General features: G+C 44.2%; 1 protein-coding gene across 4 annotated transcripts in view; it reads right to left on the reverse strand.

Moving 5' to 3' along the window:
- The window catches only part of kiaa1328 (KIAA1328 ortholog), a 218,122-nt gene that overhangs the window by 12,608 nt on the left and 178,972 nt on the right, over positions 1 to 26,542 (reverse strand). Inside the window, exon 11 of one of the 4 annotated variants that reach the window (XR_010962905.1) lies at positions 5,310 to 5,396. The exons of the other annotated variants lie outside the window; for them this stretch is intronic. The gene's annotated coding sequence lies outside the window, so the exon portion shown is untranslated. The remainder of the gene's footprint in view (positions 1 to 5,309; positions 5,397 to 26,542) is intronic. 4 annotated transcript variants of the gene reach the window in all.

The raw sequence follows: 26,542 nt of genomic DNA on the forward strand, positions 1-26,542 counted from the left end.
ATACAATGTACCCTACCCCCTCTTGGATTAGTTTTCCTGAAGATGTAAGGCACCCAGAGTAAGCAGTCAGAATATTTTGAGTGTGACATATCGATTTAAGTGAGCCATATGTCCCAAAGAGAAGTGATTCACTTCTATTCAAGCCTGCACAAAGCTTACTCAAAACATAATCATTGATTCGTGGAGCAATCACATCTATCCATAGCCATCTCTAATCATGCACCAATGACCACATTCTCCCTAACCCACTACCTCATGATTGATACTGATACCTAACACCAACACTCCTCAGTGACTCAGAGTTTATGTCCTCTCTAAGGGTGCAGCTCACTCATTGTACAGATGAAAACAGAGACTCCAATATCCAAGCGCTACTCTGGGAAACCATGAAGGCAGTCCTGAGGGGCAATATTATTGCCTTCTTCCCTGCCAAGAGGCATAGAACACAGTCAACTCCAAAAAACAGGTGGAAGTGATAGTAGGTTGAGCTAGAAGGCTACTCCACAAAAACATGACCCAACTCTGCAAGGCCAATCACCATATAGGCAGGACCTTGGCATCTCTCTGACCCATCCAACCTTCAAGGGCTGTTGTCAAAGTATCCTAATTACCAAACAGAATTCTGTTCCCACCATGTCCAAAGTATACCAACAACCCCAGTGCACCTATTTTCCTATTATCACGTGACACAACTATAGTCATTTTTGAAAATATATTTATATGTAGTCTCTTTTCTTAATAAAAGTAAAGTTTGTCCAATGCATCAGAAAGTTTCAAATGATGAAAACAGCTTAGTCTCACCCAATGACTTTTGGGTGTAGTGTAATATTAAGCAACACAGACCAAAATGTACGAGGTCTGTGGTAACATGACGGATCTCAACTGAGTAGCAGTTAATGTGCCACAAACAGGCTGTGTGCTGGGGAGAGGGCAAAAAATGATCAGCTACGGTGTGTGTGTGTGTGTGTGTGTGTGTGTGTGTGTGTGTGTGTGTAAGATCATTTTTAAAAATGAATAGTATTTTGTTAGATTTTTTGAAGAATATTAACATTTAAGGATTATACGTAATGCAGATTTTATCTAAATTCCTATTCAATGCAAAATTGGTATTGCTCTCCATTATGTATACAAGGTTAATACAAGTTTACACACAGGTAATCAATCTAGGAAATACATCGCAATTCAAAATTCTAATAATTGTGAATAAAAATGTTCAGCTGTTATGTATTTACCACCATTTCATATAATGTTAATACTGACCGACTTGGTTGGTTATATGCCTACTGAAGCTGTATGTCTAGTAGAGCATAAATTTTGAGGGATATAATTTTATAGCTCCACTTAATCATGGAAGCACAAAAAATTTGTCGTAGCACAGGAAATTTTAGCATGATGGATTATTGCTGAAATTATCTATACGTGTCAACAAAATTCAGATTAAACCCAATTCAATTCAGGTACAATGAGAATAGCAGAACGCGTTATTTGCAACTATTTTCTTTTTAAAACTATTATTTTAATCCTTTAATAACACAGAGGAGTGCATGCCTCCGACTCTGTCAGAATCTGAAGGCAATAAACAGTATACACTTAGGCACACCCTTTTTGCTTTGATGCATGAAATGCAGCAAGGATTGACATGGTCATTTCTAAGATGCAAGAGTCAGTCTTGCAAGTCTGGGATTTGATAGGATAGTTTGGAAGTCAGTTAACAGCCAGTTAGAATCAAGTTTGTCTATACCTGCTCCCTCCTTCAAAACAGCAGCGACAGCCTGAAGAATTCAGGTATGTAAAAACTTTCAAACCTAATTCTTTCAAGGGAAAAAGGTTAGCAAAGATAGGACAGATCAGATTGCATAGAAATAGTGAAAAATAAGGCTAGCTTTATTTATAAAGACGACAGAAATTCACTAGGACAGATTTTTACTTCTAACTTTTTCTTGGTTTAATCACAAAAATAAATAAAACGCAAAGCTTAAATTGATGAACAGCTTATTTGGTTATTATTACCATATTAAGCATTGTGGTAATTTTTAGGTTTACAGCTTTGAATCCCCCTTTGATAAGCCCATAGCTCCTGCATGCCTTTCTCAGTATTCTGCAAAGGACCAATCAAGACTCCCATTGCTGCCACGAGCAGTATGTCCAACTGCCCCATCCTCCTCTCTGGCCGACCTTCCCACCCAGGGCGCCTGCTGGGGGCTAATCTTGCCAACCTCAATCTATCCCGTTTACCCCATTGACCATTGCCCCATTGACTCTGCCAGCAGATCAACAATTACCGCCCCTCTCTGCATTCCCCATCAGAATGTCCGTTCACTTGCGAACTAGGTCCTTGCCATCTACGACCTTATCGTGGATGATTACACTGACCCGTATCTAATTGGAGCTACAGAATGTCCAACAATGGCTTCTCTTCCCGCCCTGCATCATTAACTCCGAAATCCCCCAACAATCTATCCATGGCCCCCTCCTCTTCCTCATCTACATGCAACCCTTGGCGACATCATCCAAAGACATGGGGTCAGGTTCCACAGCTCTACTTCTCCAATACCTCTGTATTGTCAGACTGCTTGTGCGACATCCAGTCGTGGATGAGTTGCAATTTCCTCCAGTTAAACATTGGAAAGACCGAAGCCACCTTCTTCAGCTCCCACCACAGACTCTGTACCTTGGCTACAGGTTCCATCACCCTCCCCGGCCACAGGTTCCATCACCCTCCCCAGCCACTGTCTCAGGTTGAACCAGACTGTTCACAACCTCTGTATCCTATTTGATCCCGACCTGAGCTTCCGATCTCCTAAGCTCTCCATCACAAAGACCACCTATTTCCACCTCAATAACATATTCTGTCCCCACCCTTGCCTTGGCCCACCTGATGCTGAAACTCTCTAACATGCTTTTGTCACCTTCAGGTTCGATCATTCTAATGCTCTCCTGACCTGCCTCCCAGCCTGTACCCTCCATAAACTTCAGCCCATCCAAAGCTCTGCTACCTGTAACATGTCCCACATCAGGTCCCACGCACCCATCACCACTGTGCTTGCTGGTCTACATTGGCTCATGGTCCCCCAATACCTCAAATTTAAAATTCTCATCCTTGTGTCTAAATCCCTTCATAGCTTCGCCCCTCCCTATCTCTAACGTTTAGTGCATCTCTCTCCTTTTGTGCATCCCTTCCTCCCTTCATCCAACATTTGATAGCCATGCCTTCAGCCATCTAGGCCCTACACTCTAGAATTCCCTCCTTGAACCTTTCTGCCTCTCCCTCTCCTCCTTTAAGTCCTTCCTTAAAACCCATCTCTGTGACCAAGATTTTAGTCACAAAAGAGTAATAACTCTTTTGAATGTTTAAAGACTGATTTTACTTTCCTCCCAGGCCACTCACAGTTCCAGCTTCAGCTGCAGTGCAGGTGAAATTGGGTCGATTTTTGTCTGATTACGTTTCTGTGATGTGCCTTGGAATGTTTTTCTACGTTAAAGCCACTCTATAAATGCAAGTTGTTGCAAACACTGTGAAGAACATCCTGACATCTGTCCTAAATGAGCCCTTGTTCTCCGTTCATGGCACACCTTGGAAGGAGTACTGCAAATTAATCTTTTCAGATCATTTAATATCTTATACCTCTGTAAAATCCCATTTGAATTGTCTCCTTTCAAAGCTGAAAATCCCAGATTTCTCCATCCTTTCCTCATACTTCAATCTTCTGACATTAGGGACCAGCCTTAACACAAGACAACTCTCCTTAAATCACTATCAACTCATAATGAAGCGCTAACAGAGTTATTTGTATCAGAGCTGGGTGGGTTCATGAATTTTGCATTTCCATTTCAGTATACAAATGTTGCTAAAGTAGCATAATTCTCTTAATTAGCATAAACCTTTGAGAGCTCCTAGCTTTAATGTATGTATATGCAAGTTTATTCCCCATGAACCAAGCATTTAGCTATTAAACATTTCAAATGCTCTCTCTAGAACATACTAAATAATTCATGAATTCACACAGCTCTCAACGCTGCTTTTAGTGAGATTCAAAAACAGCAGCATATGCACTTGAACACTGTTCAATCCATTATTTTATTCTGAAATTAAGTTATGGCTGCATAACTACCATCAATTTTCATTTTTATAATCACTTAAACTAGTGAAAAATTCCTGGCCTTCATCAAACAATTTTAGCTCTGTTCCTCTACTAATCACCCTACAAGTATTTTTATGAACATCAAGTAGTTTTGCGTGGATGATTCCCGGAGTACAGATTTTTCCAGTTCAGTTCTTCTTACCTAACTGTGTATCAGATAGCTCCATAAACCATTTATTGGACTATAAATTTTAAACTAGTTTTTACCTACTGATGATCATTAAACAATCCAAAGAACCACGCAGCAGCAACCGGAACTTAATTCATTACTTATCTGCATAGGTTTCTCAAAATTATGCTGCTCTGGGAACTGTGGAAGTATTAGTCATACTTCCACCCTTATGAGGTCATGAATTATTCAGCTGGGGAGACTGGGACTACTCTCCCACCGGTCTCTCAGTCCTCGCAACTCAGTCTATTTCTCACCGTCTTGACAGTTAGAATGGATGGTGTCATCATGGGCCAAATGCAACTTATTTGAGTTACTTGAGGTGTAAGTTTTTAATTCAGTGACCCAATATCAGTCCTGGGCAATAGCTATGATAGTTAGATCAAGCTCAACATAATGTAGACTCAACACTAATGCCCGGGTACACAATTTTGAAAAGAACAACTTCAAGGAATAAAGGAAGAGCTTAAATTAATCAGTAGCACTGTTCAATCACATCTCAGTTAAGGACAAACAGAATATCTTTATGGTACTTTTACACTATAATGAGTGCAGTGAACAAATTGAGGCCTGGTCTCCCTCCATCAGCTGCACTACATAGTGTAAACAAGCTTGCACTCAATTATCTCAATGGTGTCATAAGCTGCTTTTACACTGGGTTAGTGGGTTCTAGAACGCCCGGGACCTAAAGAGACTCATGAGGCTGGTGGTAACTCAAATTCAAGCTACCAGATTTACTACGTGTAGATGCTAGGAAAACCTGGTTAAAAAAGGGTCTTCTCAGTGCCCGGCCATAGCAAATCCAGCAAGTTTACTTTGGGTTGCCTCTGGCTGCACATGGCCTGTGCATTGGAAGCTGGCAGCCTTAGCACACACTAAACTCAATATAAAAACAGTTACAGATCTAGAACAATCTGGGTCTATGATTCTGACATCAAGTTAAAGATACTGGTTTTAGCAAGGTAAACAGGGGGAGCCAGTCTTGTGTGTTGCCGTACCTTGATGATTTGTAGTCCGGGTCACTTTTACATGAAGCCCAAATTTAAAAGCACCTTTACTGATGTAGTTCTAAGCATGCAGGGTACCTAGAATGGATTAGCAAGCATTTATTAAATGGATCAAGACGACAATCTGGTGAAATGAGAAAAAATGAACTTTACAAAGTCTGCAAGGAAAAATACATGGAACGACTGTAATATGTTGAGAGTTGCAAAAGGAGCAAACAGGAATCTAGAAATGAGCATAGTTGGAAGGTGTAAAACGTAACAAGGAATTCTTCCAATTCTACAAGAGGGCTGTCAGAGAAGAGACAAGAACCTAAAGTGCTAATGGGACTGAAACTGAGAATGAATATAAAATATTTAATATACTCAATATTTCATTTAAGTATTCACTAGAAAAACACCAATATCATATCCACCAATGTTAGAGCTAACCCCAATAAGATTGATGACTTTGACATTTATGAAATGGAGATCCTTGAAATAGTTACAGGATTTAAGCAAAAAATTCCATATGGATAAATGGGATACATCCCAGGGTACCAAGAAAGGCATGTATCGAGATTTCTGAAGTGCTCATGGTCATCATGAGGGAGTTTTTAGCTGTTTTTATATTGCAGGCTGGTTCATGAGAAAGGGTACAGTAGCATAGTGGTTATGTTACTGGACTACGAATCCAGAGGCCTGGACTAATAATCCGGAGTCATGAGTTCAAATCCTGCCACGGCAGCGGGGGAATTTAAATTCAATTAATTGAATAAAATTTGGAATTAAAATACTAGTATCAGTAATGGTGGCCATGAAATTACCGGAATGTCGTAAAAACCCATCTGGTTCATTAATGCCCTTTAGGGAAGGAAACCTGCCGTCCTTACCCGGTCTGGCCGAAATGTGACTCCAGACCCACAGCAATGTGGTTGACTCTTAACTGCCCTCTGAAAGGCCTAGCAAGCCACTCAGTTGTAAAATCTCGCTTAAAAAAAGTCATAATAAGAATAAAACCGGACGGACAACCCGGCATTGGACCACTAGGCACCGGACACGACAAAGGCAAACCAAGCCCAGTCGACCCTGCAAAGTTCTCCTCACTAACATCTGGGACTTGTGCCAAAATTGGGAGAGCTGTCCCACAGACGAGTCAGGCAACAGCCCGACATAGCCATACTCACAGAATCATACCTTTCAGCCAACGTCCCAGACTCTTCCGTCACCATCCCTGGGTATGTCTTGTCCCAACGACAGAACAGACCGACCAGAGGTGGCGGTACAGTGGTATAGAGTCAGGAGGGAGTGGCCCTGGGAGTCCTCAACATTGACTCTGGACCCCATGAAATCTCATGGCATCAGGTCAAACATGGGCAAGGAAACCTCCTCCTGATTACCAACTACCGTCCTCCCTCAGCTGATGAATCAGTCCTCCTCCATGTTGAGCACCACTTGGAGGAAGCACTGAGGGTAGTAAGGGCACAGAATGTACTCTGGGTGGGGGACTTCAATGTCCATCACCAAGAGTGGCTCGGTAGCACCACTACTGACCGAGCTGGCCGAGTCCTGAAGGACATAGCTGCTAGACTGGGCCTGCAGCAGGTGGTGAGCGAACCAACATGAGGGGAAAAACTTACTTGACCTCGTCCTCACCAATCTACCTGTCGCAAATGCATCTGTCCATGACAGTATTGGTAGGAGTGACCACCGCACAGTCCTTGTGGAGATGAAGTCCCGTCTTCGCACTGAGGACACCATCCAACGTGTTGAGTGGCACTATCCCCGTGCTAAATGGGATAGATTCAGAAGCGATCTAGCAGCTCAAAACTGGGCATCCATGAGGCGCTGAGGGCCATCAGCAGCAGCAGAATTGTATTCCAGCACAATCTGTAAACTCATGGCCCGGCATATTCCTCACTCTACCATTACCAACAAGCCAGGGGATCAATTCTGGCTCAATGAGGAGTGTAGAAGAGCATGCCAGGAGCAGCACCAAGTGTACCTAAAGATGAGGTGCCAACCTGGTGAAGCTACAACTCAGGACTACATACATGCTAAACAGCGGAAGCAACATGCTATAGACAGAGCTAAGCGATTCCACAACCAACGGATCAGATTAAAGCTCTGCAGTCCTGCCACGTCCAGTCGTGAATGGTGGTGGACAATTAAACAACTAACGGGAGGAGGAGGCTCTGTAAACATCCCCATCCTCAATGATGGCGGAGTGGCACTATCCTCGTGCTAAATGGGATAGATTCAGAAGCGATCTAGCAGCTCAAAACTGGGCATCCATGAGGCGCTGTGGGCCATCAGCAGCAGAATTGTATTCCAGCACAATCTGTAACCTCATGGCCCAGCATATTCCTCACTCTACCATTACCAACAAGCGTGAGTGCAAAAGACAAGGCTGAAGCGTTTGCAACCATCTTCAGCCAGAAGTGCCGAGTGGATGATCCATCTCAGCCTCCTCCCGATATCCCCACCATCACAGAAGTCAGTCTTCAGCCAATTTGATTCACTCCATGTGATATCAAGAAACGGCTGAGTGCACTGGATACAGCAAAGGCTATGGGCCCCGACAACATCCCGGCTGTAGTGCTGAAGACTTGTGCGCCAGAACTAGCTGCGCCTCGAGCCAAGCTGTTCCAGTATAGCTACAACACTGGCAGCTACCCGACAATGTGGAAAATTGCCCAGGTATGTCCTGTCCACAAAAAGCAAGACAAATCCAATCCGGCCAATTACCGCCCCATCAGTCTACTCTCAATCATCAGCAAAGTGATGGAAGGTGTCGTCGACAGTGCTATCAAGCGGCACTTACTCACCAATAACCTGCTCACCGATGCTCAGTTTGGGTTCCGCCACGATCATTCAGCTCCAGCCCCCATTACAGCCTTGGTCCAAACATGGACAAAAGAGCTGAATTCCAGAGGTGAGGTGAGAGTGACTGTCCTTGACATCAAGGCAGCATTTGATCGAGTGTGGCACCAAGGAGCCTTAGTAAAATTGAAGTCAATGGGAATCAGGGGGAAAACTCTCCAGTGGCTGGAGACATACCTAGCACAAAGGAAGATGGTAGTGGTTGTTGGAGGCCAATCATCTCAGCCCCAGGGCATTGCTGCAGGATGTCCTCAGGGCAGTGTCCTAGGCCCAACCATCTTCAGCTGCTTCATCATTGACCTTCCCTCCATCATAAGGTCTGAAATGGGGATGTTTGCTGATGATTGCACAGTGTTCAGTTCCATTCACAACCCCTCAGATAATGAAGCAGTCCAAGCCCGCACGCAGCAAGACCTGGAGAACATCCAGGCTTGGGCTCAGAAGTGGCAAGTAACAGTCGCGCCAGACAAGTGCCAAGCAGTGACCATCTCCAAAAAGAGAGAGTCTAACCACCTCCCCTTGACATTCAGCGGCATTACCATCGCCGAATCCCCCACCATCAACATCCTAGGGGTCACCATTGACCAGAAACTTAACTGGACCAGCCATATAAATACTGTGGCTACAAGAGCAGGTAGAGGCTGGGTATTCTGCAGCGAGTGACTCACCTCCTGACTCCCCAAAACCTTTCCACAAGTCAGGAGTGTGATGGAATACTCTCCACTTGCCTGGATGAGTGCAGCTCCGACAACACTCAAGAAGCTCGACACCATCCAGGACAAAGCAGCCTGCTTGATTGGCACTCCTTCCACCACCCTAAACATTCACTCCCTTCACCACCGGCGCACTGTGGCTGCAGTGTGTACCATCCACAGGATGCACTGCAGCAACTCGCCAAGGCTTCTTCGACAGCTCCTCCCAAACCCGCGACCTCTGCCACCTAGAAGGACAAGGGCAGCAGGCACATGGGAACAACACCAGCTGCAAGTTCCCCTCCAAGTCACACACCATCCCGACTTGGAAATATATCGCCGTTCCTTCATCGTCGCTGGGTCAAAATCCTGGAACTCCCTTCCTAACAGTATTGTGGGAGAACCTTCACCACACGGACTCCAGCGGTTCAAAAAGGCGGCTCATCACCACCTTCTCAAGGGCAATTAGGGATGGGCAATAAATGACGGCCTTGCCAGCGACGCCCACATCCCATGAACAAATAAAATGGTTGGGATCAGATCAGCCATGATCTTATTGAATGGCGGAGCAGGCTTGAGGGGCCGATTGGCCTACTCCTGCTCCAATTTCTTATGTTCTTATGTTCTAACCCAAGTGCACTGCTGTCCTACGTTTACACTTGAACAGCTGGAAGTTTGTTCCTGACATTCAGCGCATGTGGAGACTGGCTGTAACGGTTTGGTCAACGTGCATGTGTGGAATAATGGTGTTTTGACGTAGTGCGCTCAACCGGCTACTTGCATAATGCACAATGGAGGAAAAAGTGGGCAGCTCAATCACTTCTGTGAAACTACCCAAGGGTGAAGTTGAAGGAGATCTAGTGATTTTAGTAATCTCAACGCTTAGCATGTTCAGACACTGTGGAACACCAATCAGCAAAGTAAATAGAATACTAAATCAACAGAGTACAAATTGGAATTCTAGTCAGATTGCACTTTGAGCGCTATGTTCAGTTTTGGTCACAGATACAAGGGAGATGTTCAAACCCTGAACACAGTGTGGGTCATGAAGCAAATCCATAGCATCAGAGATTTAAGTTATTCGGGGCAAAGGGAGAAATTTAGTCTCTTCATAGTCTTGAAAGGAAACAACTGAGAGGAGACCATATCAAGACTTGTAAGATAGTAAAACAACATTATATAGTAAAATGACACTACTTTAAAATGAACCACAGTAGGAAAAGGCAGTAGAGTTCTGGTAAGAGGCATATTTAGGACTGATGAAGTTCTTCTTCGCACAAAGAGTGAGCAACAATTGGAATGGACATCTAGGTAGGGTAGTGAACATAGTTGGCCATCAGCTCCTCGAGACTGTCCCACCGTTCTATTCGATCATGGCTGATCTGCACCTCAACTCCATTTACCCACCTCTGCTCCATCTCCCTTGATACCCTTACCTAACAGAAGCCTATCGATCTCAGTCTTGAAAGTTTCAACTGTCCCAGCATCTACAGCCTTTTGGTGGAGAGAATTCCAGATTTCGACCACCCTTTGTGTGAAGAACTGCTTCCTGATTTCACTCCTAAATGGACTAGCTCTAATTTTAAGGTAATGTCCTCTTGTTCTGAATTACCCCACCAGAGGAAATAGTTTCTCTGAATCTACCCTATTGAATTCCTGTATCATTTTAAACACGTCAATGAGATCACTCCTCAACCTTCTAAATTCAAAATGGTACAAGGCAAGTTTATGCAACCTATCCTTTAACCCCTGGTATCATTCTGGTGAATCTGTACTGTACCCCCTCCAAGGTCAATATATCTTTCTTGAGATTGGTGCTCAAAACTGAATGCAGTTTTCCAAATGGGATCTGACCAAGACTCTGTGTGACTGAAACCTCACTTCCACACTTTTATATTCCACCCTCAAGAGAAAGGCCAACATTCGATTAGCCTTTTTGTATCTGTGCACTAGCTTTTAGTGAATTGTGTACTGAGGCACCTTAAATGCTGTGGCAATTGGAAGGCAAGAAGGAAGAAAGTGAGTTTTTCTAGGTAGATGAGCTAAAATGGGTAAATGGCCTTGCTCATCTGTAATCATCTTGTGATCAAACACACAAACATTTACCATCAGCTGTTGCACTGAAATAAAGCTCCAGCTTACCGCTTCAATACCATACAGCAGGCTATAAGTAAAAGCACCATAAAGCGACTATCTTTGGTCTTTTACAGAACTTTTTGTAGCATTGGACGTACAAACTTGTAGTACTGAATTAAACTTGCAAATATTAGCTTTAATTTCTCTACAAATCAATGAATTTCAAATCCTCCCCACCCCCTGTATACTTGCACAGTTTCATGGAGCTAAAATTCCAATCAGCTCAGTTGCTCACTGGTTTGGATGATTCAGTGAATTAAATATTTAATTGCTATTTTAGGGATTTTCAAGGTGGTAGCTCATCACGTCTGGAGACAGTCAGTTCACATGATGCCTAATGATACATTATTGCTGATGATATGCACTTAGTTTCATATGTAGTGATAAATCATAGTTCATGGTTAGCAAAGATGTATTCTATTTGGAACATATTGAAATATTTTCATTTTCTCTATATTTTAAATTTAATTGAGACTGTTGAGTGCAATGGAAGTACTGAAATGTCCCATTATGCAAGCTCCTTCTCATCTCTCTCTCCAGAGGTGACTTGTCTGCCACCTTAAAAATCACTTAAATGGGGATTAAGTATTAAATTCACCAAGCCTTTATAGAATTATAGAATCTTACAGCACAGAAGGAGGCCATTCGACCCATCATGCCTATGCTGGCTCTTTGAAAGAGCTGTCCAGTTTATTCCCAACAAATTTATTCTCCAACAAATTTTATGCATCCTTTATTTATTCCTTTTCTTTAATACACCCTTGCAAGTACAGAAATAGGAGGATAGAGCAGATGAATGCGTGGCTGGAGAGATGGCGCAGGAGGGAGGGCTTTAGATTCTTGGGGCAATGGGACCAGTTCTGGGGGAGGTGGGAACTGTACAGGCCGGACGGGTTGCACCTTAACAGAGCTGGGACCAATGTCCTCGTGGGGAGGTTCAAACTAATTTGGCAGGGGGGTGGGCACCAGGATGCAGCATTGGAAAGGAGAAACAAGGTGCACAAAGGATTGGGAGAGAAAGATAGCACTAGAACAAGGACGAGTACGGTATTAGGTGGGATCAGACTAAGAGATAGTACAAGAAAGTCTAAGATTGGTTTACGTGTGTGTACGTATGTGTAAAGGCACGAAGTGCGGTAAACAAGGATGGTGAGCTGCAGGCGCAAATAGCCACACAGGAATATGATATCAATGGGTGACCTGGCTCAAAAGAGGGCAGGATTGGGTACTAAATATTCCTGGATACAAGGTGTTCAGGAAAGATAGGGAAGGAAAGAAAGGAGGTGGGGGGTGGGGGGGGGTTGGCAGTATTGATTAAGGAGAATATTTCAGTGCTGGAGAGAGCAGATATCCTGGAGGAGTCGAAGACAGATTCTATTTGGTTAGAGATAAGAAACAATAGAGGTGCCATTACACTACTGGGTGTATTCTATAGGCCACCAACTAGTGGGAAGGATATAGAGGAGCAAATGTGCAGGGAAATTACAGAAAGGTGCAAAAGCCATAGCGTAGTGATTACAGGGGACTTCAACTTTCCTAATATAGACTGGGATAGTAATAATGAAAGGGCAAAGAGCGGTGGGAATTTTTGAAGTGTGTTCAGGAGAATTTTCTTGACCAGTACGTTTACAGCACAACGAGGAAGGAAGCATTGCTGGACTTGGTTCTAGGGAATGAGCCGGCCCTAGTGGAGCAAGTGTCAGTGGGGGAACATTTAGGGAACAACGATCATAGTATCATAAGGTTAAAAAAAAAGGAAATGGACCACTCTAAAGTAAAAATATTCAATTGGAGGAGGGCCAATTTCAGTGTGTTGAGAACGGATCTGGCCCAGGCAAATTGGAATCAAAGATTGGCAGGCAATACTGCAATTGAACAATGGGTGGCAGTTAAGGAGGAGATGGTTCGGGTACAGTCTAGGTACATTCCCACGAGGGAGAAAGGTAGAGCAATTAAAGCCAGAGCACCCTGGATGACAAAAGAGGTGGAGAGTAAGATGAAGCAAAAAAAAGGGGCGTATGACAGATGTCAGATTGATAACACAAGTGAGAAGCAGGCAGAATATAGACAGTTCAAAGGGGAAGTAAAAAAGGAAATAAGAGGGGCAAAGAGAGAGTATGCGAATGAGATGACAAAGACAGAGCAGGAGTTAAAGTTTTCAATTGGGGAAAGGCCAATTTTACTAAACTGAGAAGTGATTTAGCAGAAGTAAACTGGAAACCATTACTTGAATGTAAATCAGTGTCAGAGAGTTCGGAGACATTCAAAGGGGTGATTCAAGGGGTTCAGGGCAAACATGTTCCCACAAAGAAAAAGGGAGGGGCTGCCAAATCTAGAGCCCCCGGATGTCAAGAAGCATTTGGGGTAAGATAAGGCCGAAAAAGAAAGCCAATGATAGACACCGGGAACTCAATACTATGGAAAGCTTAGAGGAGTATACAAAGTGCAGGGGTGAAGTTAAAAAGGAAATTAGAAAAGCAAAGAGAGGGCATGAAAAAATATCAGGTAAAATCAAAGAAAACCCAAAGATGTTTTATAAATACATTAAGAGCAAGAGGATAACCAAGGAAAGAGTAGGGCCTATTAGAAACCAAAAAGGTAAACTATGTGTGGAGGCGGAAGATGTGAGTATGGTTCTTAATGAATACTTTGCATCTGTCTTCACAAAGGAGAGGGATGATGCAGGGATTGAAGTTAAGGAGGAGTGTGAAATATTGGATGGGTTAAACATAGTGAGAGAGGAAGTATTAAGGGGTTTAGCAGCTTTGAAAGTGGACAAATCACCAGGGCCGGATGAAATGTATTCCAGGCTGTTAAAAGAAGCCAGGGAGGAAATAGCGGAGGCTTTAACAATCATTTTCCAAGCTTCATTGGATACAGGCGTAGTGCCGGAGGATTGGAGGACTGCTAACGTCGTACCGTTGTTTAAAAAGGGAGCGAAGGATAGACCAAGTAATTACAGGCCAGTCAGCCTAACCTCGGTGGTGGGCAAATTATTGGAATCAATTCTGAGGGACAGAATAAACAGTCACTTAGAAAGGCACGGACTGATCGAAGACAGTCAGCACGGATTTGTTAAGGGGAGGTTGTGTCTGACTAACTTGATTGAATTTTTCAAGGAGGTGACAAGGAGGATCGATGAGGGTAGTGCAACTGATGTAGTCTACGTGGATTTTAGCAAAGCTTTTGACAAGGTCCCACATGACAGATTGGTCAAAAAAGTAAAGGTCCATGGGATCCAAGGGAATGTGGCAAATTAGATCCAAAATTGGCTCAGTGGCAGGAAGCAAAGGGTAACGGTCGACGGGTGTTTTTGCGACTGGAAGACTGTTTCCAGAGTGGTGCCGCAGGGCTCAGTGCTGGGTCCTTTGCTTTTTGTGGAATACATTAACGATTTGGACTTAAATGTAGGGGGAATGATTAAGAAATTTGCGGATGACACAAAGATAGGCCTGTGGTTGATAGCGAGGAGGAAAGCTGTAGACTGCAGGAAGATATCAATGGACTAGTCAGATGGGCAGAAAAGTGGCAAATCAAGTTCAATACAGAGAAGTGTGAGGTAATGCATTTGGGGAGAGCAAACAAGGCAAGGGAATGTACAATCAATGGGAGGGTACTGAGAGGTGTAGAGAAAGTGAGGGACCTTGGAGTGCATGTCCACAGATCCCTGAAGGTAGCAGGACAGATAGATAAGGTGGTTAAGAAGGCATATGGAATGCTTTCCTGTATTAGCTGAGGCACAGAATATAAAAGCAGGAATGTTATTCTGGAACTGTATAAAACACTAGTTAGGCCACAGCTTGAGTACTGCGCACAGTTCTGGTCACCACATTACAGGAAGGATGTAATTGCACTAGAGAATGTGCAGAGGAGATTTACGAGGATGTTGCCAGGACTGGAGAATTTTAGCTATGATGACAGATTGGATAGGCTGGGTTGTTTTCCTTGGAACAGAGGAGGCTGAGGGGTGATTTGATTGAGGTGTAGATACAAGCTTCTTAAACCCGCAAAGAAGATGCTGCCAGATTCTCAGTAAAGGAGATGTAGTTGAGATACTGGATGGGATAAAAATTGATAAAGAGGTGGAACTAGAAAGGCTAGCTGTACTTAAAGTCGACAAGTCACCCGGTCCGGATGGGATGCATCCTAGATTGCTGAGGGAAGTAAGGGTGGAAATTGCAGACATACTGGGCATAATCTTCCAAACATCCTTAAATATGGGGATGGTGCCAGAGAACTGGAGAATTGCAAATGTTACACCCTGTTGAAGGTGACAGGGCAGGTTGAGAAAGTGGTTAAAAAAGTATATGGGATCCTGGGCTTTATAAATAGAAGCATAGAGTACAAAAGCAAGGAAGTCATGATGAACCTTTATAAAACACTAGTTTGACCACAACTGGAGTATTGTGTCCAGTTCTAGGCACCGCACTCTAGGAAAAATGTGAAGGCCTTAGAGAAGGTGCAGAAGAGATTTACTAGAATGATTCCAGGAATGAGGGACTTCAGTTCCTTTGATGGACTGGAGAAGCTGTTCTCCTTGGAACAGAGAAGGTTGAGAGGAGATTTGATAGAGTTATTCAAAATCATGAAGGGTCCAGACAGAGTAGATAGAGAGAAACTGTTCCCATTGGCGGAAGGGTCAAGAACGACAAGACATAGATTTAAGGTGATTGGCAAAAGAACCAAAGGTGACATGAGGAAAAACCTTTCTTACACAGCAAGTGGTTAGGATCTGGAATGAACTGCTCGAGGGGATAGCAGAGGGAGATTCAATCATGGCCTTCAAAAGGGAACCGGGTAAGTACTTGGAAGGAAAAAATTTGCAGGGCTACTGGGATAGGGCGGGGGAATGGGACTAGCTGGATTGTTCTTGCATACAGCTGACACAGACTCGACGGGCCGAATGGCCTCCTTCCGTGCCGTAACCTTTCTATGGATTCTATGATTAATGTGCAGTTTATATGTTTTCCACACAACCCCTGCAAGTGTTGAAGGACAACTTGCCAGACAAGGATGTTGTGTAAATGGAAAGGGACCCAGCAACAGACTGGCATTTTGATTTGCTGCCCCATATACCCATTAAATAAAGTGAGCTAAATGTCTTTCTGATTTAAAATTATAATGTGGCATGCAACTTCAGTGTGGTTTAAATATGCATGTATATAATGTGCTCATAGTTACAATAACAAAGAATGATTTGCATGAAACAGGAGTCTTAACTGCTGAAACTGGGGCAGGATTCACTGGGGATCGGATGAGAGCTGTTTTTCAACCTTCCTTAGCAAAACTTCAGAACTTTTTTTTTTATTGTTGTCCTGAAGTCATTTGCCCATGTTTTACACTGACTAATACTGATACAGTTGACTTAACCCAAAGTAGCATTTTTCTTTGCAAGCTACAGTAATAGTGTTATGTTGTTAAACTGCTCAGATGCTTATGTAGTGGAAAGAAAAGCACATTTATATATAAAAGTAAATGTAGAAGTATTTCTCAAAGCATTGCTAATGTGTTTTTTGAGGGGAAAAGGCCCAAACACTTTGGGTTTGGTGAGTAAAATAATAAAGAATTTTTTGAGAAGACAGAGATTACAGTGTAGCAAATACAGAATTTACAGGTTTAGAATTATGCAAGAGAGGAGCCTAAATAAGCCAAATTCCAGAGTTAGTTGGACACAGAAATGAAAACACTAACTGAATTGCAAAAAGTGGAAGAGATAAGCAATAGCACCAAAAGCTGCTTAAGGCAGCAAAAAGTATATCTTTAGAGGGCAATAGTGTATAGACCCATAAACAGACACACACTAGATTCCTGGATAGTGAGCAGTTGGTAAATGAGGACTGGTGTGAAGGCAGATACACTTTCCTTCTGTTCCTTATTTCAGTGATGGAGGTTGGATGTGAAATGGTGTGGGTGATGGAAGATCAGGATGAGGCAGGATGAAATACTGTAGCAAGGAACTCAATAGTGAATATATGTGGATATAAGTTATGCAAAGTTAATGTTTATACTGTACATTGAAAAAAAGAGAATGTGGATGATTTTCCAGCACTTCATTTTTTAAAAATTCATTCTCGGGATGTGGGCATTGCTGGCAAAGCTGGCACTTATTGCCCATCCCTAGTTGCCCTGAGATGGTGGTGGTGGGCCTTCTTGTAGCAGTGTGATACATGAGAGAGCAATTAAGAGTCAACCATGTGGGTGTGGATCTGGATTCACATATAAGCCAGACTGGGTAGGGACAGCAGGCTTCCCTAAAGCACATTAGTGAACCAGTTGTTTTTACGACAATCCAACAGCTATATTGCATTGATGAAATCTCAGTGAATTATGTTTGGAGTGCAGTGCTATTATGTAAACAAATGGAACAGTCACTTTGCACTAGCAATGCCCCACAGAAAGCAGAGATAAATAAGTTAATCTTTTTTTTAATGGTTGAAGGAGGACTACTGACCAAGACCCAGGGAGAACCTCCTACTTTTCTTTGCAATAATGCCATCAAATGAACCACTGAAACAGGCATACAGGACTGATTAACATCTGAGGTAAAGGACATCCCATCTGACAATGCAGCAGTCTCCAAGTACTACACTGGAGTGTCATCCTAGATTACATGGTCAATCCTGATGTCTGACTCGGATCCAAACTTTTCAATGGCAAGGATATGTGATACAGAAATATGGGCTTCTGATCTAATAAAGGGGGAGAACTTTGAACCTCTATTGATAATACAAATGGGGGACAAATTATATCATGGGAAGAAGGCCTGTTAAATTAAAAGAATATAAAGTTATGGTCTGTAAAAGTGATATATTTGGGATGCTTTCAGTGCTATTGGAGAATTAAAAGGGTAACAGGCTTCAATGAGTGGTCATTAAAACAAGATGCTCTGGAGGGAACTGACTTTGTAGATAATGGGTCACTTCTTAGGTAGAAGAAATTTATACAGAATAGATATTCAGCACATAATCAGATATGAATCTGTTAATGGTGTAAAATGCGACAATAATTGAGAATAATTCAAACAGATTTTAAGGAAAAGGGGCAATACTTTGACCAGCATGCAATGGCAGTTGCTGATCAAGACACAGAAGAAAACAATATTCATAGACAAGATAGGAATACAAATATAACAGATTGAAAAACGTTATGTATGAGAATTTGAATTTCATTTAAAATTCTGGAAATAAAAAGCTGGTATCAGCAAAAGTAACCATGAAGCCGTCATATGGCCGAAAAAAATCAAACTGGTTCATTAATGCCCTTTAGGAAAGAAAATCAGTCGTCCAGTCCCATGCCAACATGGTTGACTCTTAACTGATCTCTCAAGTAGCCTAGCAAGCCACTTAGTTATATCAAACCCCTCCAAAGAATAACTAGCAGCACCTTCCCAGACAGACTGCAGCGGTTCGAGAAGGTGGCCCACCACCATCTTCTAATGACAACTAGGAATGGGCCATAAATTCCACTCTTGCCAACAACGCCTACATCCCAAGTATGAATTAAAATTTTTAAAGATGTTGCATGATGGGCATAAATGTTTTTACAATGCAATGTGCATTTGGAACTTTTTTTTTGAATTAGAGATAGGCACAGAAACCACAAAGATTGATGCTCAGTTTTAGATGAACTCCATTATAAATGCTGTCACATTGTTTACATAAGGGATTTCAATATCCAAGAAGTAAGTCGATACAATAGGAATAATCAGAAAAGAGGCATGAAAGTACAAACAACATTATGGAAGTAATCCCTAACTATTTAACTCAGAAAACTAGGCCAGACTCTATACATTAGATTTAATGGACCACCATCTGGAAATAAGTGAACATTTGGGTTCTGGTGCTCATTGCATGGTTCAATCTGATAGTGTAATTAAGGCAAGAAATAACAAAATGATGACCAAAAAACTGAAAAAAAGGAGAAAATAGAATATGAAAGTAAACTAGCAAGGAATATAAAAATGGATTGTAAGAGCTTCTACGAGTATGTAAAAAGGAAGAGAGTAGCAAAAGTAAACGTTAGTCCCTTAGAGGTTGAGACAGGAGAAATTATAATGGGGAATAAGGAAATAGCAGAGTCGTTAAACAAATATATTGTATCTGTCTTCGCAGTAGAAGACACAAAAAGCATACCAGAAATAGTGGGGAACCATGGGGCTAATGAAAGTGAGGAACTTAAAGTAATTAATATCAGTAGAGAAAAAGTACTTGAGAAACTAATGGGATTAAAAGCCGATAAATCCCATGGACCTGATGGCCTACATCCTAGGGTTCTAAAGAGGTGGCTGCAGAGATAGTCGATGCATTGATTATGATCTTCCAAAATTCCCTAACTTCCACAACGGTCCCAGCGGATTGGAAGGTAGCAAATGTAACACCGCTACTCAAGAAAGGAGGGAGAGAGAAAACAGGCAACTACAGGCCAGTTAGCCTGACATCAGTCATCAGGAAAATGCTGGAATCCATTATTAAGGAGGTGGTAGCAGGGCACTTAGAACATCATAATATGATTAGGCAGAGTTAACACGGTTTTATGAAAGGGAAATCATGTTTGACAAATTTATTAGAGTTTTTTTGAGGATATAACTAGCCGGGAAGATAAAGGGGAACCTGTGGGTGTGGTATATTTGGATTTTCAAAAGGCATTCAATAATGTGCCACACAAAAGGTTCTTACTCAAGATAAGGGCTCATGGGGTTGGGGGTAACATATTAGCATGGATAGAGGATTGGTTAACAGTCAGAAAACAGAGAGTAGGGATATACGGGACATTTTCAGGTTGGCAGGCTGTAACTAGTGGGATGCCGTAAGGATCGGTGCTTGGGCCTCAGCTATTTACAATCTATATTAATGACATGGATGAGTGTAATTATCCAAGTTTGCTGACGATACAAACCTAGGTGGGAAAGTAAGCTGTGAGGAGGACACAAAGGGGCAGATTTTCGGATGACCGAGCGGGTGCGTTGGGGGCAGGGGGCTCCAAAAATGGCAGAATTCCGGAGCAGGTTCGAAGCCCGGCTCCAACCCGCTCACGTCCGGGTTCCCCAATGACACGTTTGGGTGCGTGTGCAGCTCCCGCATGCGGGACTCCCACCGGCAATTAAAGCCGGCGGGATGATAATTTAGATAGTTATTTAGCTAGTTGAGGTACTTAACAGACCTCATTGAGTGGAGACTTTGGCAGGGGCACAATTTTGAAGACTCCTCAGCATGTTTCCCTTGCTGTGGGAAACACTCCCTGTTGGAACAGACATGTTTCAGCCAGCAGCCAGTAGGAGATGCAAAGGATTACTTGACAGTTGGGGGGAATATCTCATTTATTGCAACAGGGCACTCTGTCACTTCAGACAAAGTTTTGGCTGCAACACCTTTGTCTTTCCACTCAAAATTATTAATTTATACCCTAAACTCTGCTATGCAAACACATTTACCTACTTTGCGTACCCTCTCAAACTCACACAGTCGGGATGGGGAGTGCCTTAGCTGCATTCATCACTTCATCTGAGGACAAGCAACATCATCAGCCTCACCAGGCACACCGTCCACCTCCGCCACGAGGAGCTCCACAACACATAATGCTGCGCCACAGGCACCTGCGCAAAACAGTCGTGCAACTATACATACATCCACTGTAGGGAGACCCAATGGGTGGCAACAGGTGTGGGTATTCATGGTGAATCTCATGAAAGGGACTTACTACACAAGCCAGTCAAGAATGGCCAAGACGTGGCAGCAGTGGTGACAATAATAATATTTAATGTGCCATTAACAAAAATCAAATATAAATAAAGAACGTGACAAATCGTCAAACACCCTTGTGCATCCCCTTTGTGCTCACAAAACCTTCGCCTTACGCTTCCGACTACTCCTACATAGTGCTTCCCCTGTGGCTGCAGCAGAGGTAGTGGCAGGTCGCTCTTGGTCATGCCCTGACCGATTAGATCTTTGGGCCTATGCCCTCTGGGTTTCGGTGCCCGTGAGGGCCCCTCCAAAGACTGCTCCATCTGCACCAATGCAGGGGCAGACTCGTCCACCTGGAGAGGAGACAGCATTGCGGGTACTGGTTGAAAGGGGGGCAACGGGTGAGATGTGGGAGCGCTTTGAGTGCCGTCCCCACTTCCATGTTCCCTTTTGCCATCATCCCTCTCCTGGGCTAGGCCGACATCACTCCTACCACCCTGCTGGACGACAGTTTGGAGGACATGTGTGAAGCCTTGTAAGGCAAATGCGAGTGTATCTGCCTGCCTGTTTAAGGCAGCAGAAAGTTGCTCACCCTGAGTCTGAACGGCCGTTGTCAGGGCCTCACTGGACTCATTGTCGAGCCGTACTTGAAGCTCGATGGAGGCTAGCCTTCCCTCCATCGCAGACATTCCCGCACTTACCCGTGATACTATCTCAGAGATGTCCTCACATCCCTAAGACAGTATCTCAGAGATTCCCTCCTGTACCTGTGCCACCATTCCACTCACGCAGGAGTTGGACTCCTCCATCCTCTGCGCGATTGTGGAGAGTGCGCGTGGCACCTGTTCCAGCACCTCGCAAATATGCTGCTGCCCCTCAATCATTCTCCTTTTAAAGGATGGCCCCCAGGGTTCAGCATCTGTGTCCAGCTGAGCAGAGCCTGGAGAAGAGTGCTCCCACCGACGCGGACTCTCCACAGCTGCCCCTGCCACCATTGTCTGCTAGTGCTCACATGTGCGTGGTGACTCACCATGTGCAACCCCAACTAAGTGTGGACGGGGACCCACCGAGGTGTGTGTATCTGCGCTGGTGGATGGCTCGCTCAGATGTGACGGTGCACCCTCAGAGGCCGGCAGGTCCTCTGAGGAATCGTCCTCCCCCGTCACGGCGGTCGCTGAAGGCCCTGTAAGAGAACAGAAGGCAATATTAAGCATGATGACAGATGTCGAGGTGCTGAAGATGGCAAGGCATGTTAACATCATTTGCTATTGTGAGTGCTGAATGTTAAAGTTCTGTCACCAGCCGTTTGTCGGGTGGCAGTCTCGGCATCCCCGACGGACAGGCACTCGAGGGTGCAGCTGAGTTCAAGAACCTCCTGCTCCGCATCCGTGAGGACGACCTGATGGTACGGCCCCCCCCCTCCGATCTTTCCCCTCTCCCTTCATTCTGGGTTCTCTTCTCCTTTAAGGGGAGAAAGTAGAGAGGCGTAAGTGAGGGACGGTGACGTGACCAACCACTGAATGCATTGGTTTGGGTGAGGCTGACGATGAAAGAGATGCATCAGAGGGTGAGTATGAGACAGAGCCGTGACATTGTATGAGGATTGGGTTGAGTGGTAGTGGTGGGATGAGTAGTGGGGAGGTGGGGAAGTGCAGGTAAGTTGAGGATGAGGTTTGAGTGGGTGTGAGGAGTGATGTGATAGAGTAGTGTTGGCATGTACAGAATGAGTTGGGTGGTGGGGGCGGTGATGTGGAAGACGGAGTATAGGAGAATGAGTAAGTGTACTCACTTTGGCCGACCTAGTTAGGTCATTGAAGCGCTTCCTGCACAAGGTTGCGGGAGACGTTACTGCTGCTGGTGACCTCCTCTGCCACCTCGAGCCAGGCCTTCTTGGTGGCAGAGACAGGCACTTCCTCCCGTCCGCCGGGTAAAAAATATCCCTCCTCCTCCTCACACCATCCAATAAGACCTGGAGTGAGGCATCAGTAATTCTGGGAGCAGCCTTTCCCCTGGGCTGCTCCTCTGTATAATTTTGGTTGTTTGCTCCAGGAGCAGCATTGGAGGACTGCCCCTTTAAGTAGAGCTCCTCCAGCTGACAACCTGTGACCCGGGTGCGCAGTCCGCCCGCTTCGCAGGTTTCCGACGGGAAACCCGGAAGCCACGTTAGATGGCTTCAATTTACCCACAATCGCGTAGGGAACGGACAGATTTCACTGGGCGGGTTACCCACGCACCCAATCGCCCGCCGCTGCCATCCCGCCTCCCTGGTAATATCGGGGCCAAAGAGTCTGCAAACGGATATAGACAGGTTAGGTGAGTGGGCAAGAATCATAGAAAGGTTGCAGCACTGAAGGAGGCCATTTGGTCCATCGAGTCTGCGCCGGCTCTATGCAAGGGCAATCCAGCTAGTTCCACTGCCCAGCCCTATCTCTGTAACCCTGCAAATTTTTTCCTTTCAAGTACATATCCAGTTCCCTTATGAAGGCCATGAATCTGCCTCCGCCACCCCCTCAGGCAGTGTATTCCACATCCTAACCACTTGCTGTGTAAAAAAGTTTTTCTCATGTCACCTTTGGTTCTTTTGCCAATCACCTTAAAATTATGTCCTCTGGTTCTTGACCTTTCTGCCAATGGGAACAGTTTCTCCCTTCTGGTCAGATGGGCAGAAAAGTGGCAAATGTAGCTCAATCCGGAGAAGTGTGAGGTAATGCATTTGGGGAGAGCAAACAAGGTAAGGGAATACACAATAAATGGGAGGATACTGAGAGGTGTAGAGGAAGTGAGGGACCTTGGAGTGCATGTCCTCAGATCCCTGAAGGTAGCAGGACAGGTAGATAAGGTGGTTAAGAAGGCATGTGGAATGCTTTCCTGTATTCGCCAAGGCATAGAATATAAAAACAGGGATGTTATGTTGGAACTGTATAAAACACTGGTTAAGCCACAGCTTTGAGTACTGCGCACAGTTATGGTCACCACATTACAGGAAGGATGTAATTGCACTAGAGAGGGTGCAGAGGAGATTTACGAGGATGTTGCCAGAACTGGAGAATTTTAGCTACGATGACAAATTGGATAGGCTGGGTTGTTTTCCTTGGAACAGAGGAGGCTGAGGGGTGATTTGATTGAGGTGTACAAAATTATGAGGGGCCTAGATACAGTGGATAGGGAGGACCTATTTCCCTTCACGGAGGGGTCAATAACCAGGGGGCATAGATTTAAAGCCATTGGTAGAAGGATTAGAGTGGAAACGAGGAAAAATGTTTTCACCCAGAGAGTGGTGGGGGTTTGGATCTCACTGCCTGAGAGGGTGGCCGAGGCAGAAAACCTCAACTCATTTAAAAAATACCTGGATGTGCACCTGAAGAACCGGGACCTGCAGGTCTACGGACCAAATGCGGGAAAGTGGGATTAAGCAGGGTGGCGTATTTCTCAATCGGAGCGGACACGATGGGCCGAATATCCTCCTTCGGTGCCATAAATTTTCTATGATTCTATCTATTCTGTCTAGACCCTTCATGATTTTGAATACCTCTATCAAATCTCCATGCAACTGTCTCTGTTCCCAGGAGAACAACCCCAGCTTCTCCAGTCTATCCATCCTCATTCCTGGAATTATTCTAGTAAATCTCTTCTGCACCCTCTCCAAGGCCTTCACATCTTTCCTGAAGTGTGGTGCCCAGAACTGGACACAATACTCCAGTTGTGGCCGAACCAGTGTTCTATAAAAGTCCAACATAACTTTCATACTTTTGTATTCTATGCTTCTATTTATAAAGCACAGGATCCCGTATACTTTTTTAACCGCTTTCTCAGCCTACCCTGCCACCTTCAATGATTTGTCCACATATACACCCAGATCTCTCTGTTCCTGTACCCCTTTTAGAATTGTGCCCTCTAGTATATATTGCCTCTCCTCGTTCTTCCTACCGAAATGTATCACTTTGCATTTTTCTGCGTTAAATTTCATCTGCCACATGTCCGCCCATTCTACCAGCCTGTCTATATCCTCTTGAAGTCTATCACTATGATAGACTAAGAAGGTGGCAGATGGAGTATAATGTGGAGAAATGTGAGGTTACTCACTTTGGTAGGAAGAATAGATAAACAGAATATTTTTTAAATGGTGAGAAACTATTAAATGTTGGTGTTCAGAGAGATTTGGGTGTCCTGAGAGATTTGGGTGTCCTGAGAGATTTGGGTGTCCTGAGAGATTTGGGTGTCCTGAGAGATTTGGGTGTCCTGAGAGATTTGGGTGTCCTGAGAGATTTGGGTGTCCTGAGAGATTTGGGTGTCCTGAGAGATTTGGGTGTCCTGAGAGATTTGGGTGTCCTTGTACAAGAAACACAAAAAGTTAGCATGCAGGTACAGCAAGCAATTAGGAAGGTAAATGGCATGTTGGCCTTTATTGCAAGGGGGTTGGAGTACAAGAGTAAGGAAGTCTTACTACAATTGTACAGGGCTCTGGTGAGACCTCACTGGAGTACTGTGTACAGTTTTGGTCTCCTTACCTAAGGAAGGATATACTTGCCTTAGAGGCGGTGCAACAAAGGTTCACCAGATTGATTCCAGGGATGAGAGGGTTGTCCTATGAGCAGAGATTAAGTAGAATGGGCCTAAACTCTCTGGAGTTTAGAAGAATGAGAGGTGATCTCATTGAAACATACAAAATTCTGAGGAGGCTGAGAGGCTCTTTCCCCTGGCTGGAGAGTCTAGAACTAGGGAGCATAGTTTAAGACTGAGATGAGGAGGAATTTCTTCACTCAGAAGGTTCAGAATCTTGGGAATTCTCTACCCAGAGGGCTGTGGATGCAGAGCCGTTGAATATGTTCAAGGCTGGGATAGATAGATTTTTGGACTCGAGGGGAATCAAGGGATATGGGGATCAGGTGGGAAAGTGGAGTTGAGGTCAAAGATCAGCCACGATCTTATTGAATGGCGGAGCAGGCTCGAGGGAGCGTATGGCCTACTCCTGCTCCTATTTCTTATGTTCTTATGCCTTAACACTTTGGAAAAGCAAACTTTGGAGCTAAGAAAAAAACTCTTGGAAGGATTAAGTGGAAAGCAGATCTAGAAAATAAAACACCAGAAAAGTGGAATGTTTTAAAGTTAATTTAAGGAATGTAGAAAGGAAGTATATCACGATGAGAAGGAGAAACACAAGACCTGCACCATAGTGGTTGAATAAAGAAATCAACAATAACCAAAAGGCCCAGCAGAATACTGTATATGGGAAACAAAACGGATCACTCAGCTGCGACTTAGGCATCAATTAAGGACACGATGAAGGCTCACCCAGCCCAGCTGACTTTACAAAGTCCTCCTCATGTACATCTGGGGACTGGTGTCAAAGTTGGGAGAGCTGTCTCACAGACTACTCAGGTAACAGCTTGACATTGTCATACTACAAAATCATATAACCCTAACCCTATCAGGCAATGTCTCAGACTCCTCCATCACCATCCCTAGGTATGCACTATGTCATCAGCAGGACAGATCCACCAAAGGTGAATACAGTAGTGGTATACAGTCGGGTGGGAGTGACCCTGAGAGTCCTCAACATCGACTCTGGACCCCATGAAGTCTCATGGCTTCAGATTAAACATGGGCAAGGAAATCTCCTGCTGATTACCATCTACTGCCCTCCTTCAGCTGATCAATCAGTACTGCTCCATGTTGAACACCACTTGGAGGAAGTTCTAAAAGTAGCAAGGGCAAATAATGCACTCTGAGTGGGAGACTTCAATATCCATCACCAGAAGTGGCTCATTAGTACCACCACTGTCCGAGCTGGCCAAGTCCTGAAGAACATAACTGCCAGACTGGACTTACGGCAGGTGGTGAGAGAACCAAAACGAGG

This window comes from Heptranchias perlo, chromosome 1 (assembly GCF_035084215.1).
Source record: "Heptranchias perlo isolate sHepPer1 chromosome 1, sHepPer1.hap1, whole genome shotgun sequence".
Lineage (NCBI taxonomy): Eukaryota > Metazoa > Chordata > Chondrichthyes > Hexanchiformes > Hexanchidae > Heptranchias > Heptranchias perlo.